Raw genomic sequence first — 19436 nt, 5'->3', positions numbered from 1 at the left:
GCTAAATACAAAGCTAAGCACCCCTTAGTGCCACATGAAAGGCACTAAAGGGTGCAAAATTACAAAATGCAGGAGAGTGGGACATTATGTGTCTTTCTGCCATTATAATGACAGAAAAGACTGATATGAAGTGCACAAGAAAATCACCAGAGCGCTCTACGCTGTGATAAGCAGTAGAAAATGGCACTGGAGTGAACATGTGACCGCCTCATGTAGGATGAAGCTATGGATCCTGGGTAAATTTATGCATTTACCCTCCTTCAGTTTTTTTGCAGTACACAAAAAAAACGGAAGGCACACGGATGACATACGGACCGTCTACGGAACGGAAACGGATGCCACACGGATGCACCCGTGAAAAAAAAACGGACTGTTTTTTGCAGACCGCAAAAATGGATCGGTCGTGTTAATGTAGCCTTATTCTGATCTGCCGTTTATAAACAGCAGGCAGAAATAAGTGAATAACTCCCCCCGGCGTCAGAAAATCTCCGGGGTTTCAGGGCTAGCTGAGACCCTGGAGATCATGATTCAGGACGGTTTTTCCGGTCCCCGCTCACGTGATCACAGGTATACACCGTACACCGATGATCACGTTACAGTAAATGACAGCGCCGGTAAAAAATTATTTATCTCCCATCTGGCATGAACAAACACTTCTTCTCCACTTCTTCTCCACTTCTTCTCCACTTCTTCTCCACTTCTTCTCCACTTCTTCTCCACTTCTTCTCCACTTCTTCTCCACTTCTTCTCCACTTCTTCTCCACTTCTTCTCCACTTCTTCTCCACTTCTTCTCCACTTCTTCTCCACTTCTTCTCCACTTCTTCTCCACTTCTTCTCCACTTCTTCTCCACTTCTTCTCCACTTTTTCTCCATTTTTTTCTCCATTTTTTTCTCCACTTTTTCTCCGTTCTTTTTCTATGGTCGGTCTACCCATTAGCTCTGCCATGCATACTGTAGCTCTACACCTACTGCACATGTTACTTTATGATTGACATCTCTTTCGTACCAGAGCTGTCTAAGCCTACTCTGACCCCATATTTGTCATTACTATATTGTCCTTGTACTGTATTATGACATTTGTATCATGTGTTTCATTTCTTGCTGTGTTGCAATTTTTTTGCTGCATCCCAATTGTACCTCTACATTGTTCGAGTTTGTTATTGTTCTCTCACTCTTATGTGATACTGATTATTGTCATTTTTCATGATTACATGCAGATAAGTCCAATCTGACGAAGGCTCAGGCCGAAACGTCATTTGTAACTTGTTTTGGACAAAAACATATATGCTTATGAAAATTTTTTTTTTCTTAATACGGACTAATAAAGAGTGATTTTGCATTACTATCCGTTGTGACTTACTGACTTAGTCTGGGAGATTTAGAGTGCCGAGGTTACTCACTAATTTTATCTATTATTACCTCTGAGCACCTATATACCAGTGAGCAGAGCTTTCTCTACAGTAGTTCTCCTGATTAGGCATGCCCTTACCTCATGAGCAGGGCATTGCAGCTTTGGTAGCAACCATTACGACATGGACTCTGCTGCTGTGGACCCGGGGAGAGTGAGTGCCGATTCATTGCACCCACACTCCTCACATGAAGGGTCCGCACTCCTAGAAAATGGGGGATACGTTCCCTGAGTGTCTCCCCCCCAGAGTCGTCGTGGGACCCCTTTATTTTTTTTCTTACAATAAATTGGTGAAAGAGGAAATGTTTTGGGGACTCTTTTTTCAAATAAATTTCTTTTTGTCGATTTTTTTTTTTTTTTTTTTTTTTTTTTTTTTTTTTTTTTTTTTTTTTTGGTTAGTACTGACAGTTTATGATGTTGGGTATCTAATAGACGCCATGACATCACAAACTGCTGGGCTTGATCTCAGGTGACTTTACAGCTAGTATCAACCCGATTTATTACCCCGTTTGCCACTGCACCAGGGCACGGGATGAGCTGGGGTGAAGCGCCAGGATTGGCGCATCTAGTGGATGCGCCACGTCTGGGGTGCCTGCGGCCTGCTATTTTTAGGCTGTGAAGGCCCAATAACTATGGACCTTCCCACCCTGAGAATACCAGACCACAGCTGTCCGCTTTACCTTGGCTGGTGATCCAATTTGGGGGGGACCCTACTTTTATTGTGTAATTATTAATATTTATAAAATAATTATAAAAAGGAGCCTGAGGGGACCTCCACATTGGATCCCCAACCACGGTAAAGCTGCCAGCTGTGGTTTTCAGGCTACAGCCGTTTGCTTTACCCTAGCTGGCTATCAAAAATGGGGGGACCCAACGTCATTTTTTTTTGTAACTATTTTTTAAATAGAAAAAATTAATGGGCTTCCCTGTATTTTGATTGCCAACCAAGGTAACGGCAGGCAGATGGGGGTGGCAACCCATAGCTGTCTGCTTTATCTGCGCTGAGAATCAAAAATACCGCGGAGCGCTACGTCATTTTTTTTAAAGATTTATTTTTACAGCACTGTGATGTCCAGCAATCAAAATACAGGGAAGCCCATTTTGTTTTTAGTTATTTAAATAAATAATTAAAAAAAAATATATATGGGCTCCCGCTGCATTTTTTGTATTGCTAGCTAAGGCTAATCCAAGCAGCTACTGGCTGCTAACCCCCACTGCTTGGTGTTACCTTCACTGGCAATGGAAAATCCAGGGAAGCATTTTTTATTTTTTTTTTGCCAAAAAACTACAAAAAAAGGACGTGAGCTTCGCCATATTTTTGTATGGTAGCCAGGTATAGCAGGCAGGTGCTGGAAGAGTTGGATACGGCGCCAGAAGATGGCGCTTCTATGAAAATGCCATTTTCTGAGGCGGCTGCAGACTGCAATTCGCAGCAGTGGGGCCCAGAAAGCTGAGGCCAACCTGTGCTGCGGATTCCAATCCCCAGCTGCCTAGTTGTAACTGGCTGGACACAAAAATGGGTCGAAGCCTACGTCATTTGTTTTCTAATTATTTCATGAAATTCATGAAATAATAAAAAAAGGGCTTCCCTTTATTTTTGGTTCCCAGCCGGGTACAAATAGGCAACTGGGGGTTGGGGGCAGCCGTACCTGCCTGCTGTACCTGGCTAGCATACAAAAATATGGCGAAGCCCACATACATTTTTCAGGGGGCAAAAAACTTCTGCATACAGTCCTGGATGGAGTATGCTGAGCCTTGTAGTTCTGCAGCTGCTGTCTGTCTGTATGGAGAAGAGCAGACAGCAGCTGCAGAACTAAAAGACTCAGCATACTCCATCCAGGACTGTATGCATAAGTTTTTTGCCCACCAAAAAAATGACGTGGGCTTCGCCATATTTTTGTATGCTAGCCAGGTGCAGCAGGCAGCCACGGGCTGCCTCCAACCCCCAGTTGCCTATTTGTACCCGGCTGAGAACCAAAAATATAGGGAAGCCCGTTTTTTTTAAATTATTTCACTTATTTCATGAAATAATTAAAAAACAAATGACGTGGGCTTCGCCCCATTTTTGTGTCCAGCCAGGTACAACTAGGCAGCTGGGGATTGGAATCCGCAGCACAGGTTAGCCCGAGGTTTCTGGGCGCCTCTGCTGCGAATTTCAGTCCGCAGCCGTCCCAGAAAATGGCGCTCTCAAGGAGCGCCATCATCTGGCGCTGTATCCAACTCTTCCAACAGCCCTGGAGCCGGGTGGCTTGTTGGGTAATCATGAGTTAATACTGGCTTTGTTTTACTAGCCAGTATTAAGCCAGAGATTCTTAATGTCAGGCACGTTTGACCCGGCCATTAAGAATCTCCAATAAAGGGTTAAAAAAAAAGACACCACACAGAGAAAAAATACTTTAATAGAAATAAATACACAGACACATTAGAGACTCCATCTTTATTACCCCCTGTCACCCCTCCACGATCCTGCTCTTCTGTCTTTCTCGTTCAACAAATGCAGCTCTGCTACATCACTGCTTCCCGTGGAGCATTCACTCCGTGAAAGCTGCACGAGAAGCAGCGTGCAGCCTTCACTCCGTGAGTGATCAGTGCTGCTAGCGGTAACAGCGGTAACGCTGACAGACGCGTTACCATAGCAACGGTGCTCCCGGAGCCGCGGTTAGCGGTGACGTCACCGCTAACTGCGTTGCTATGGCAACGGTGATCTCCGTTAATGACCGGCTGTGTCAGCCGGTCCCTAACGGAACGGGGAGTCGACCGTGTGCTAGAGCATGTCGCCGGTACACGGCGATACACAAATGTGCACCGTGTACCGGAGAGATGCACTCTCAGGTCCTACATGACGCGTCATAGTCATGTGACCAGTCTGTAGCCAATTAGATAATAGCCACGTGACTGGTCACATGGCTATTTTGACGTCACGATAGGTCCTGCATCTCTGCTGGCAGTGCTGGTCACCGGGAGGATTCAGCGATCATCGGATGGAATAGCGGCAGGAGACAGAGTGCAGGAGGGATCACGGGGACCGGTAAGTGTTATGGCAATGTTTATTAACTGAATGTGTACATTTATAATGCATTTTTATGTGTTTGTGATTGCCTCCCATTATAGCCTATTGGTTCGAGTTCGGTTCGTCGAACGTTCGACGAACCGAACTCGAACGGGAGCTCCGTTCGGCGAACCGACCTCGAGCCGAACCGCGACCGGTTCGCTCATCTCTAATTAGCACCAGTATCTTCAATATTCTGCTGTTCTGTGATCAATACCGTTCTTGTATATGACTGAAGGTCCAGAGTTTTTGATGATTGCTATTTATCTAATATATTACTGAAGAGTAGAGTGCAGAAGACCATCTATTGGCTGTACATATTAAAATATATATTTGAACTTTCAACTTTTAAGGCAAGTTTTACTTCCAATAATCAGTCCTACTGTGGTTCGTGGAATTTCTAGACTTACATATAAAACTTTAGCTCTTACTGCTGTCACGTTATCCTCCTGATTAGAATTTAAGACTCTTGTATGCGTGTGAAAGTTATTTACAGTAGAACTATGCAATAAAATCGTTGGTTAAGTCCAACTTGTTTATTAGGGAAAACCACATAATTACAATGCATGCCTGAGAACATTGCTTAAGTACAAACCTCTTCATGCTAAAAATGTCTTTTTGCTTTCTGCTATCTGTATTTGAGAATAGATCATACGGTAGTAAGTTTCTAAGGGGCTTGCCTCCTGGGACCTCTACTAGTTGCAGACCTCCAACATGTTTTCACTAACTACAGCCAAATTAAAGGAACTTATTGAACTACTAAGTAGAGATAAGCGAAGCATTTACCATTACCCTGGTTGAGTAGCCAGGTTAGTATTCCATGGCAGCTGGATGGGAGCCCTACAAATCGCCTTCCTACCTATGGGAATTTGCTATTGTTGTTTTGATTAGCCACCTTCACATCTATTCAAAAGAGGAGCACTGGGTGTTATGTTAGAATATATTTCTCAGGGCTCCCGGCCACTGAGTACTGACTTAGCTACTGGACCAGAGTCTTGCGAATTTATTTGCTCATCTCCACTACTGGGTGTCCTCTTCCCACACAGACCTGAGATGGGATGACCCAAATACCTGTGTGGAGTTGCAGACAACCCAGGCCTAGAGCAGAACATTGTAACACTGCTTCCTAAGGAAACTGGATCCACTAATGGATGGGTGGTTGGCTTATGAAGTCCAGGTGTAAAGAACCACCCTTATGCATGGCCATTACTCTTATATGTGGCTGAGATAAAAAGATCAAGAGGGCTCTGGGCACTAGAGGAAGGCAATGTCCACTCAACCAGTCACTCACTGCAGTCTTGCCTGAGTGATTTGCAAAGTGGACATTTCCTGCTATTTCCAATATATCATGTCAAGACCAAAAAGTAGACAACAGCGGGCACTGGATGACTAAATGGAAAATTCAGGGGATCGGTGAGGTGAGAAAGGCTTGAACATTATTCCTTAACCATCTTCATTTTAATCCGCTGGACAACCCCTTTAGCTATTGTGGCGCCCCTGAGACTTCAGTCGACACAGGGTACTGTGCCTCACATAAGGTGCAATATTCATTCCGGGTAAGGAGGAGGTTCATTGCTGGTGTGATCACATTTCATCCATACACATAGCTTAGTGGCCAACCACTGGGGATGGCTAGGGTAGATATTGGAGGTGGCTGTCATGGGAACATGACTTTCCACTCACTAGTAAGCCCCTGGGGGGTGGAGCTACACAGTTGGGAAGAAGGAGCAACATTCACACATAGTCCGCTCAGGAAAGGCAAGGAGTCAGGTCAGGACCTCGGTCCAGGCAACATCAAACCGCTGAGAAAGGAAGCAAATCGGGGTGCCGGCGGCTTGGAGCCGGAAACTCAGCCCGGGCCCTCTAAAAATGGGATGGAGGAAACTCTGGGAGAAATGCTCATCCTCCCCTACACTGGCGGTGACCTCCGACTTATCCAGGATCGACTGAGGCCCATCATGGTGGAAACCGGCACTCCAAGAGTGACAATATTACAGTGAGTAAAGGAATTGAACCACAATTCCTGGTGCCGTCCCCATCCTTGCCGTTGCCCCGCGCTCCAGTGCCATTTGCTACTACTACCACCATCATCCTCCCTGGGGCCTAGCTCTACCTGTGGAGAGCTGCAACATCCGAGCTGCGTTACTATCCGTCCCAGAAGAGAGAGACCTCCCGCAGCGGCGGCTTCCCTCATAGCCGCATACCACAGGTGGCATCATGAGACAACTACTCCCTTCATCCCCCAACCCCTCCATCCTCTTTAGTGACACATATGGGGTCATGGAACCGGGCCAGGCCGAACCCAGGGACCCCGTGGGCGCGTCACTATCTCTGATAACAACATGTAGACTAATGGTCTCAAACTTAGCCTGGTTATTGGGCCTCTCATGATAATATTGTCAATAATACCTTTTTTTTTTTTTCCTGTACAATTTTTGATCACTTAAGTTTTTTTGTGTGTCAGTATAATGAAAAATTCTTAATTTTATAATGGCTGTTGTATGGGTTATGGTACAGTTTTATAACATGGGTCATTCAAGATGCAGCGCTAAGGTTCCTGATCGTTATCCTGGCCCCCATCTTGTAATAATGTCCCCTGTCCTGGCTCCTTTGTTTAATAATGTCCCCGTTTCATGTTCCTATCCTGCCACTCTTAACATACACACAAAAAAGAAAAAACATTCCTCTCACTTGTTTCCATTCCCGCGATGGATACACCAACATCTGCTCCCAGCTTCTGACTGGCCAGTGGTTTGTATAGGTATTGCCGTGCAGAGAGCCGGTGGCTGGTTGCACCACTGCAATACATTTCAACTGACTGTGCATTGACGGATCCACAGTCAGCTGAAAACGGCGCTAGTTTTGGTGGGCCCATCTCATCTCTTGAATGTTCTCACCCTCTGCAAGGGTGCAGATGTCAATCTTGGGAGGGGCCGCGTGTTTGGAACCTCTGGTGTTGACTGTACATTCGACTTATTAGTACATGTTTTATATATAAAGTATATTAAATAGTGTGATCCATAACGAGAATAACTTTTCTTTCTCAGTTCTTAGTTTTTTGTCTTTTGTAAGTGTAAAGTATGCAAAGGGATAATGTAATTTTATGGTAACATATTATACTTGCCATCCAATGGAACTACAAAACTATTGAAACATATTTTAATGAATTAAAAGCTAGATCTGCTTGTTATGAATTTATATGGAGATTATAACTATTTTATTTTTTCTCCGATTTTGTTTTAGGGTTCGTTGATGTAATGAATGTGTTTTGGGAAAGAAGACTAGAAAGGTTAATTGTGTGTTAAGACTGAAGAAGCATAGTAAGTACAAAGACTGCTAAAGGAAAACTGCACATTGTCACAGATTGTAAATGGAGGGGAGGACTGACACATGAGCTTGCTTAATGCTGCTAAGTGGCAGACTACCTTCTGCAGGAGCAGGGTCCCCCACATATCGTGAATATTGTATGCACTTAGAGGGTATTTTCTTGTTACTATTTTAATGTTACCAGGATATTAGATTATATCTTATGTACCCGTGCCATATTTAGTATTGGGTTCCCTTTTAATGTCATAGGATGTGCACTGGCTTTATTAAATTAGGATAAAAAATAAACTTAACATTCAAAATAGTGTTCAAAAATTCTTCAAACTTCAAAAATTGTAATTCATGTCACACCAAGGTGTCTGCGATGGCCTAAACCTCCAGATAAGAGGACTGCAGGACAATAAATCGCATGTTCCTGGCAATGAACTGTGCTATCGATTTGTGTTTTGGGGCTTAAGAGATGTATTTGCATGCCCACCAATCACAAATTGGGGTCCAGTGTCCCTTGTTTCTCCTCACTGCATGACCACATTGAGGAATAGTTTGAATGGAGCTGTGGTCCAAGCATATGTGGTGCCACTCCATTCAGAGTCTATAAACTGAAATAATATAAATGGACAAGTATGGCTCTCATCTACAATATCTGGCTGTCCAATAAGACTTTGAATGGAGTGGCACTGCACATGCTCTGTTTAAACGTTTCCTCACCATGAACATTTATTGAGGAGGAGTTTGGGACAGGGGACCACCATTTTCATGATTGGTGGATACTATGGCTATGTAGTAATGTTTTTCGTGGAACCTCTCTAATTTAGTTCTTAAATGGGCTGTCTCATTTAAAGTACTTTTTCTAAGAATAGCCCCACCCCCCGGCCCCCTTCCTGCGGCTCCTCAGGTGATCACTGCTTAAATCACTGCTGGACCTGTAACGATAAGGGAAGATTCCTCTCTATATATTTTCTGTGAATTGGCAAATAAGCAATACCAGTTAACCTTTTAATTTTGATCTCATGTTACTGAATTAAAGGCTAATTCCAATGTTAAAGGAATCTGTCAGCAGGTTTTTGGCTACCTCATCTGACAGCAACATACTGTAGGCAAAGAGATTCTGAATCCAATGCTGTATCACATAGATTACTGGCCGAAGCCATTCTAAAACAATCAAAGAATTTAGATTCAGGAACTCGACAGAGCTGTCCCACCCAAACCAGGTTCTCAATAGATATGGACTTCTCAGTCAATGCGAAATCACAGCAGGGGGCTTGTCAACCTGTGAGTTTCTAGTTGTGTAATGTAATGTAATGTTAAAAGGCCAATTTTGACTTTTAGGATTGCTGCTTCCAATAGGTGGCGCTAGAGTTTGTCTCCTTTCCTGGAGAGACAATTTGAATAATTCCCAGAAGGGCATTGCAGCTGTAAGGCGGGCTTTACACGTTGCGACATCGGTAACGATATATCGTCGAGGTCATGTCGTTAGTGACTCACATTCGGCGTCGTTACCGACATTGCAGCGTGTAAACCCTAGGAGCGAATATCAACGATCGCAAAAATGTCAAAAATCGTTGATCAGTGACAGGTCTCTCCTTTTCATAATATTGCTGCTGCTGCCGGTACAATATTGTTTGTCGTTCCTGCAGCAGCACACATCGCTGTGTGTGAAACCGCAGGAACGACAAACATCTCCTTACCTGCCTCCACCGACAATGCGGAAGGAAGGAGGTGGGCAGGATGTTATGTCCCGCTTATCTCCGCCCCTCCGCTTCTATTGGCTGGCCGCTTAGTGATGTCACTGTTACGCCGAACGCACCTCCCCCTTGAAGGAGATATTGTTCGGTGGTCACAGCGACGTCGCTGCACAGGTATGTGCATGTGACGCTGCCGTAGCGATACTGTTCGCTACGGCAGCAATCACCACATATCGCATGTACGACGGGGGCGGGTGCTATCGCGCTCGACATCGCTAGCAATTGCTAGCGATGTCGCAGCGTGTGAAGCCCGCCTAAGTCCCCTTACCACTGACAGCCAGACTGGTTTGTCAGGTCTCCATAAGGAGAATAGTCTTCCCCCGTGGTCCCCACATAGCTTCTCATACAGCCAGATCAGATACCCACACTTTGCACTGACGAGGGGCAATCACCCCGAAACACCGTATCTTCAAATTGGGATTCTGATTTGGCATATATCCTAGGTCATATGAAAAGGCTTGTAAAAAGGCCAATTTTGACTTTTAGGATTGCTGCTTCCAATAGGTGGCGCTAGAGTTTATCTCCTTTTTTGGAGAGACAATTTGAATAGTCCTGTAATGGTAATCACAGGGTAATAAGCCCTTTTAGTTTATGTAACCAAATGCACACACTGATAAGAGAAGAATAGTTGCTTTTTGTTTTTTTTTAACTCTAAAGGCCACGTCACACTAAGCAACTTCGCTAGCAACATCGCTGCTAAGGAACAACTTTTGTGACGTAGCAGCGATGTTGCTAGTGATGTCGCTGTGTGTGACATCCAGCAACAACCTGGGCCCTGCTGTGAGGTCGTTGGTTGTTGCTGAATGTCCTGGACCATTGTTTAGTTGTTGCTCTCCCGCTGTGAAGCACACATCGCTGTGTGTGACAGCGAGACAGCAACAACTAAATGTGCAGGCAGCAGGAGCCGGCTTCTGCAGACGCTGGTAACCACGGTAAACATCGGGTAACCAAGAAGCCCTTACCTTGGTTACCCGATATTTACCTTCGTTACCAGCGTCCGCCGCTCTGACGCTGTCAGTGCCGGCTCCCTGCTAGCCACAGTACACATCAGGTAATTAACCCGATGTGTACTGTGGCTAGGAGTGCAGGGAACAGGGAGCCGGCACTGACAGCGTGAGAGCGGCGGACGCTGGTAACGAAGGTATATATCGGGTAACCAAGGTAAGGGCTTCTTGGTTACCCGATGTTTACCGTGGTTACCAGCGTCCGCAGAAGCCGGCTCCTGCTGCAGGAAACACGTAGCAGAGTACACATCGGGTAATTAACCCGATATGTACTGTGGCTAGGTGTGCAGGGAGCCAGCGCTAAGCGGTGTGCGCTGGTAACCAAGGTAAATATCGGGTTGGTTACCCGATATTTACCTTAGTTACCAAGCGCAGCATCACTTCCACGCAGCGCTGCTGGCTGGGGGCTGGTCACTGGTTGCTGGTGAGATCTGCCTGTTTGACAGCTCACCAGCAACCCATGTAGCGACGCTCCAGCGATCCCTGCCAGGTCAGGTTGCTGGTGGGATCGCTGGAGCGTCGCTTAGTGTGACATCTCACCAGCGACCTCCTAGCAACTTACCAGCGATCCCTATCACGTTGTATCGTTGTTGGGATCGCTGGTAAGTTGTTTAGTGTGACTGGGCCTCTTCAGTTTACATAGCAACAACCTGTTGACAGATTCTCTTTAACAAGTTATCACCTGTACACATCATAGGTGATAATTTTCTTATTTAAGAGGATTCGACTGCTGGGACCCCAACAATTCCCAGGAGCCAGAGTCTGAAATGGCCTGTAGAAATTGAACAGTGGCTGATTTCAGCAGCCTTATAGGCAATATTGCAGTCTAGACAGACTGTCGATTACCAGACAAATGAGCAAAACATTTGTCATTTGTCAATTGTCAGGTGAAATGATCCTCTGTGCTGCACAAAACACCATAGTTCTTGGCAGCACATTGTTTTGTGTAAAGAAGGCTTGTGATACCAAGAACAAGGACAATCTATATACACTGAATAGTCTATTAAAGAGGTTCTCCAAGAATGAGGTAAAATGGAGTCTCTGATATAATTGTCTGCAGTCTGTCATACTCATATGTCAGTACAGGCTGAAGACGTACAGCTTCCTAGACCTGTGTTTCAACTCACAAGAGCTGTATCATATATATACCTCAGTCAGAGGCCAGATCATTACTCTCATATGTGAAGAAATATTTTCATCATGTGGTGTTTGACAAGTAGATTTCTAGCTTCATCCTCCTAATCTTCATCATCCTCTGTCAGTCTGACGGCTTTATAGCAGTGCATGGAGACTGACTGTGCACAATTGGAAAACTAATAAACCTTTGAGAGAATGAACCTGTACATAACCCCTCCCCCCCCCCCCCCACCCCCTTGAACCTTCCCTTATTCTCAGCAAGGAAGAGACCTATTTCTTCACATAGGACAGCCTGTGCTCCCAGCCGCTGGCTGAGGTGTGTGTGATACAACTCTTGTAAGTTTACATACAGGTCTTGTATGCTCTATATCTTCAGTCTGTAGCTCTTACTAACATGACTATGATGGTTTGTAGTTTGAAATATACCAGGGATGCCATTTTATCTCATTATTGGAGAACTCCATTAAGATTGTTCAGAGCATAGCTAATGTGGGGTGTGTAATCTTGATATTAAAGGATCGCTAATCAGCAAAATAGTAACTGTTCAAAGGTCTATTAGTATCTGGTAGATTCATGTAAATGGACCATCATGAAACCCTTAGTAATTTTACATTTTATAACCTATCATGTGAATATCCAACAATAGAAATCTATTATAATAATATATTTCTTTATTTCATGTGATTAAAAGAAACATACAGTATATCTACCCCATATGTCATGTGAACTGTAACGCAGTACGTGTTTCGGATTACTACTGCATCATGGTATAGGAGTAATTCGAAACATGTATGCTACAGTTTGCATGACAAATGGTGGGGATATCTCTATGTTTTAATCACGTGAAATAAAGAAATGATTTTAGTGGATTCCTGTTGCTAGATACCGGTTTTCTGATTTAGTACAGTCATGGCCAAAAGTTTTGAGAATGCTACAAATATTAATTTTTACAAAGTCTACTGCTTAAGTTTTTCTAATGGCAATTTGCATATACTCCAGAATGTCATAAAGAGTGATCAGCTTAACAGCAATTACTTGCAAAGTCAATATTGGCTAAGAAAATGAACTTTAACCCCCTAAACACATTTCAACATCATTGCATTCCTGCCTTAAAAGGAGCAGCTAACATTGTTTTAGTGATTGTTCCATTAACACAGGTGTGGGTGTTGATGAGGACAGGGCTGGCGATCAATCAGTCATGATTAAGTAAGAATGACACCACTGGACACTTTAAAAGGAGGCTGGTGCTTGGTATCATTGTTTCTCTTCAGTTAACCATGGTTATCTCTAAAGAAACACGTGCAGCCATCATTGCTCTGCACAAAAATGGCCTAACAGGGAAGAGTATCGCAGCTACAAAGATTGCACCTCAGTCAACAATCTATCGCATCATCAAGAACTTCAAGGAGAGAGCTTCCATTGTTGCCAAAAAGGCTCCTGGGCGCCCAAGAAGGACCAGCAAATGCCAGGACCGTATCTTAAAACTGTTTCAGCTGCGGGATCGGACTACCAGCAGTGCCGAGCTAGCTCAGCAATGGCAGCAGGCTGGTGTGAGTGCTTCTGCACGCACTGTGAGGCGGAGACTGCTTGAGCAAGGCCTTGTTTCAAGGAGGGCAGCAAAGAAGCCACTTCTCTCCAGAAAAAACATCAGGGACCGACTGATATTCTGCAAAAGGTACAGGGAGTGGACTGCTGAGGACTGGGGTAAAGTCATTTTCTCAGATGAATCCCCTTTTCGATTGTTTGAGACGTCTGGAAAACAGCTTATTAGGAGAAGAAGAGGTGAGCGCTACCACCAGTCTTGTCTCATGCCAACTGTTAAGCATCCTGAAACGATTCATGTGTGGGGTTGCTTCTCAGCCAAGGGAATCGGCTCACTCACAGTCTTGCCTAAAAACACAGCCATGAATAAAGAATGGTACCAGAATGTCCTCCAAGAGCAACTTCTCCCAACTGTCCAAGAGCAGTTTGGCGCCCAACAATGCCTTTTCCAGCATGATGGAGCACCTTGCCACAAAGCAAAGGTGATCACTAAATGGCTCATGGAACCAAACATAGAGATTTTGGGTCCATGGCCTGGAAACTCCCCAGATCTTAATCCCATTGAGAACTTGTGGGCAATCATCAAGAGATGGGTGGACAAACAAAAACCAACAAATTCTGGCAAAATGTAAGCATTGCTTATGCAAAAATGAACAGCGATCAGTCAGGATTTGGTCCAGAAGTTGATTGAGAGTATGCCAGGGAGAATTGCAGAGGTCCTGAAGAAGAAGGGTCAACACTGCAAATACTGACTTGCTGCATTAACTCATTCTAACTGTTAATATAACCTTTTGGTACTCATAATATGATTGCAATTATATTTCTGTATGTGATGTAAACATCAGACAAACACAATTAAAAACCAGAGGGCAACAGATCATGTGAAAATATAATTTTGGTGTCATTCTCAAAACTTTTGTCCATGACTACTATCAGGATGCTTCTGAATCCTCTGCACAGATCCTTTAACATATGGGTGAGCGAGCTACTTGCACCTTCTATCCTGTGACTAGGTGTTAAAGGGAATCTGTCAGCAGGCTTTTGCTATGTAATCAGAGGCAGCATGAGGTACGGGCTAAGACACTGATTTCAGGGATATGTCCCTTAATAGGCCATGTGCTGCTGTTTTAGTACAATGAATATTTTATCAGCAGGGGATTATCACTGCCCAGACTAGCCAAGCATGAGACCTGGTACAACTATGCCCCGACACTGATTAGCAGCTTACCTTCAATATACTGTGTACATAGAAAGGTGTAGGTGGGGTCAGCTTTCTGAGCTCTGCTACATATAAGAACCCTAAGGCTGTGTTCCCACAGGAGTTTGTACCTGCGGATATATCCGCAGGTTTCCCGCAGCTGCTCGCCGGAATCCGGAGCTATTTTTAGCTGCGGTAGTACAGCGAAATAGCTGTGGTGAACCTGCAGACATTCCTGCGACTTACCTGCGGAAGTCCCGGCCTCTATCTCCATAGTGGAGGGCCGGGATTTCCGCAGGTAATTTCGCAGAAATAATTGACATGCAATTACGTGCTGCTTTGGGACATCCACAGCATGTTCCACAGACGCACGTATTTTATACGGATTTTCCGCAGATAAATCCGCAGGTTTAATTTCCCATGGTCACATAGCCTAGTTGTGTCACAACCGCTCCAACCAGTAAACTAAGTAACACATTGTTGGAATCCAGGGGGGAAGGAGGGGTTTTCCTAAATTATGGTGCTCTGATGAGATGGCAAAAATCTGGTGACCGATTCTCTTTATCGTTCTAGAATGGGAATAATCTATGTGGAAAAACTTGATTGCCTTTTAGTTATCTGACTAAATTCCTGGATATGTACGTCTAATGAGGAGGACAGCAAATATGGCATAATAACAAATTATGTCTTGATTGATGTTAATTGGCCTTGTTTATAAATGTAAAGTGGTTACTCAATATTTGTGAAGACATCTCCCTGTGTGGTCTGTGATATGACTGATATGCGGTATTTTTATACAGTAGTCTAGATCTTCGTTTCATCAGATACTTCCACTAGAGGCTATAATAGTCATGTCAACAGAGACATTAAAATATTTAGGAGATGATTTTAAGTCTCCAAGATCATATGGCTGGCTCCTTCACTACCGCTTGTCTGCACGTCACCTGCCAAACATGACAACTTGACGCTATGACATAAATAATATGAGTTTTTCATTTCACCGGCTCAGGATAGCAAGTGAGGTCATTTAATAGTGGAACAAGTATGTAGACTAGAAGATCGCTTTCCACATACCATACTTTAAAGTCATTCCGTGCTCTGTTAGTAAATAATCACAACAGATATTACCCTTTTTAGTCAAAACGTAATTTATTGTCGGAAGTACCCAATCACGAACTTATTCCTAGAGTTCACCAAAAAGTTATTTTTAGGAGTTTACTCTTTACATATTTGATTGTTGGTACAAAACTTGGCTCGAACCAATCCAAATGTTCTGGCATGTCCTAGGGACATGCCGAAATATTATATGATAGGAGTACCCCCTTTACGCACTATTAAACTTTTAATTTCGCCCTTTGAAGTTGTTATTTTCTAACTCCTCAAAATGATATCCTTTTTCGTGTAATGTTACTCCTTATATTGTGATTTGTGAACCACCACTTTTGGGTCTTCGTGGTATGGCACATTGACTTGTAAGATTTCCGAAATACAGCACATTGACACTTATCATCCGAAACCTAGAAAAAAATAATTGACTGTCTCAAAGGAATAAACATGCCAAGCCTAGGAAGATAAACACAGATTAACCATGGGAAAATAAACACCCGCACGTGCAAACAAACCATGATAGGGTAAACGTGCACACATGCTAGCCACAGGAAGGAAAAAAAACACACAAAAGTTATCACCACAGAAATGTAATCTCAGCCATGGGTAGCTTCAGAAACAAATTACATAGGCAGTGACACAGTGGTGCTTTACAGTTTGTGAACCCTTTCCATATTTCTGCAGCAAGACTTTTCTCCTTGCGGAGACTGACACACCACGTCGGCATGCCAGTAGTGAGGAGACTTAGGCCGGGTACAGATATCCGGCTTTTCGCCGGTTTGACGGATGTGGCGCACGTCAGTACAGTGTATACAGTACACTGGCAACGCAACAAGCGCCGGTCACATGCTGTCATGTGACCGGAGCATGTGACCCGGAAGTTGAGGCGCTGCCAGTGTACTGTATCATACTGTAATAAAGTGCGCCACATCCGTCAAACCGGAGAAAAGACGGATATGTGTACCCGGCCTTATAGCTGTAATGCTTCTCTGGGAAATATGCAAATTGTCTCTTCAGGGAGGAAGTAGACAAACTCTAGTGCCACGTATTGGAAGTAGCAATCCTAAGAGTCAAAAGTGACCCCTTAATGAGCCTTGTCATACTTCCAATAGGTGGTATTAGAGTTTGTCTACTTCCTCCCTGAAGAGACCGTTTGCATATTTCCCAGAGGAGCATTGCAGCTGTAAGTCTCCTCACTACTGGAATGCTAGCTTGGTGTGTCAGTCTCTGCAAGGAGAAAAGATTCCCCTTAGACCCCAACTTAGCCTCTCATACAGCCAGCTCAGATCTTATACTTTGCACTGAAAAGGGGCAATCACTCCGAAACACGTGTCTACAAATTGAAGTTCTGATCTCACATAAATGCTAAGTCATATGACAAGGCTTGTTAAAGGGTCACTTTTGACTTTTAGGATTGCTACCTTTTAATAGATGGCCCTAGAGTTCGTCTACTTACTCCCTGAAGAGACAATGTGCGTATTTCTGCATATAGTGGTGGACTCATGAATATCAATATTGGCTAACGATAGACAGGCCTTTAGTTGCTTAGAGGTTATGTTTGGTTCCTTTGTGACCTTGTAGATTATTACCAGCCTTGCTCTTTGATTGAGCTTCATTAGGTGACCACTTCTGTGGAGGGTAATAACAAACTTGAATTTCCTTTATTTGTACACGATCGGTCTGACAGTGGATTGGTGATGTCCCAATTCTTTAGAGATAGTTTTGTTACTTTTTCCTGCCTGATGACCATCAATAACTCTTCATCTATGCAATAAGTTTTTATTTTGTTTTCTCAAGGTAAAAAAAATGGTAACTTTTTTTAACTTGGATCAGTTGCACAATCTATCTTTGCCTTACAGTCAGGATTGTTAGGTTTATGATTACTGTATACCTATGTAAGAGGAGACAAAACAAAACAGTTGGGGAGAGGGAGGGAATAAGGAAAGGAGCACAGAGATAGATTTCACCGCACTTTTTGTTCAACGTTTTCCAGTACATTGAATAGAAAAATGAATGGTGTCATTTCAATCTTGTCTCATAAAAAAGCACGCTCTCGTATGGCTATGTTGGCACAGAAATTTAAACAAAAATGGATCTTTTAAGATGAGGAAAGAATGGCAGTGAAACCCCCCAAATTGAAAAATTGCTGTCTTGTTAGGCTGTGTGCACACGTTGCATTTTTTACCGCGGAAACGCTGCGTTTAGAACCGCAGCGTTTTAGTGGCAAATTGCATGCGTTCAGCTTTCCCAGCAAAGTGTATGAGAAAGCCGAAAAATCGTTTAGAAATGCAGCGTTTTGGATGCCAAAAATCGGTGCGGAAAGAAAAGCATGTCACTTCTTTTGTGCGTTGTGGCTGCGTTCTCTCCCCCATTGAAATCAATGATGCAGGTCAGACCGCAGCTACAACGCAGTGAGCTGCTTTTGTTGTTGCTGTCCGCGGGCTTTGTCGGCATACAGAGCGCAGGCATTTTACCTGGAAGTGAGGTCAAGAGGTTTCCTGTTGACCTTACTTCCTGGCAAAGTTCAGGAAAGCCCCCGGTGTCGCCAAAGTGCCCGCCCCGACCCCCCCCCCCCTCCTGAAAATCCAACATGGCCACACGCACAGCAGCGCACCGGCCGCCCTACTCCTCTGTTTCTGTCACATGTGCAATAACACATGCGACAGAAAACTGCTCCCCAGGCCATGCCAGGTCACCCCCTATTCCCCCCGGTGTCCTCCGGTGTCCCCCGGTAACCCCCGTACCTGTCACAGCGCTGATCCCCCGCGGCCCCCTCCTTCACAGTGCGCGCCGGTCACATGTGCCGAGCAGCTGACGGCTTCTTGTGTTCAGTGTGAGCTGCGCTGGCGGCTGCTGCTGCTCGGCACTGTGCAGCTGTGACCCGGGGAGAGTGGGTGCAGATTCTTTGCACCCACTCTCCTCAAATGGAGGGTCTGCACTACTAGAAAATGGGGGGCATGTTCCCTGAGCGTGCCCCCCACATTCTAGAAGGTCCAGAGGCGACGTGGGACGTAAAAAATTGATACTGCGGACCCAATTTTTTTTCTTTTCAATAAAGTGGTCAAAGAGGGAATGTTTTTGGGGAGTGTTTTTTCAAATACATTTTTTTTGGTTGTCAATTTTTTTTGCTATTACTGTCAATTAGTTATGTCTGGTATCAAATAGACGCCGTGACATCACTAATTGCTGGGCTTGATGCCAGGTGACATTATGCATCTGGTATCAACCCCATTTATTACCCCGTTTGCCACCGCACCAGGGTGCGGGATGAGTTGGGGCGAAGCGCCAGGATTGGCGCATCTAATGGATGCGCCACTTCTGCGGCGGTTGCGGCCTGCTATTTTTAGGCTGGGAAGAGTCCAATAACCATGGCTCTTCCCACCCTGAGAATACCAGACCCCAGCTGTCTGCTTCACCTTGGCTGGTGATCTAATTTGGGGGGGACCCCACTTTTTTTTTTTTTTTTTTTTAATTATTTATAAATAAAAAAAAAAAAAAAACAGATTGGGGAGCCCTCCAAATTGATCACCAGACAAGATGAAGCTGTCAGCTGTGGTTTGCAGGCTGCAGCTGTCTGCTTTACCCTGACTGGCTATCAAAAATAAGGGGGACCCCACGTCATTTATTTTAATTATTTTTTTTTTTGGGCTAAATACAAGGCTAGGCACCCTTTAGTGCCACATGAAAGGCACTAAAGGGCGCCAGCTTAGAATATGCAGGGGGGGTGGGACGTTATATATATGTTTGACATCCATTGACACATTTTAGGCTGTGTGCCCACAATCAGGGTTTGCAGCGTTATGGGCGCAGAGTGTTTTCCCTGCGTCCATAACGCTGCGTTGTGCAGTAGAAGCACAGTGGAAGGATTTTAGAAATCCCGTGCCCACTGTGCTTCTCTTCTCCGCAGCATAAACTGAC

At 44.4% G+C, this 19436-nt stretch overlaps 1 protein-coding gene across 7 annotated transcripts in view; it reads left to right on the top strand.

The window, feature by feature from the left end:
• Nucleotides 1-19436, top strand: part of SORBS1 (sorbin and SH3 domain containing 1) — a 583014-nt gene that overhangs the window by 371932 nt on the left and 191646 nt on the right. For all 7 annotated transcript variants that reach the window (XM_075348809.1, XM_075348810.1, XM_075348812.1 and 4 more), the window contains exon 4: nt 7702-7778. The gene's annotated coding sequence lies outside the window, so the exon portion shown is untranslated. The remainder of the gene's footprint in view (nt 1-7701; nt 7779-19436) is intronic.

The sequence above is a fragment of the Anomaloglossus baeobatrachus genome, chromosome 5, assembly GCF_048569485.1.
Source record: "Anomaloglossus baeobatrachus isolate aAnoBae1 chromosome 5, aAnoBae1.hap1, whole genome shotgun sequence".
NCBI classification, from domain to species: Eukaryota; Metazoa; Chordata; class Amphibia; order Anura; family Aromobatidae; genus Anomaloglossus; species Anomaloglossus baeobatrachus.
The sequence above is the reverse complement of the archived record's forward strand: the minus strand, read 5'-3'. Positions and strand labels throughout refer to the sequence as shown.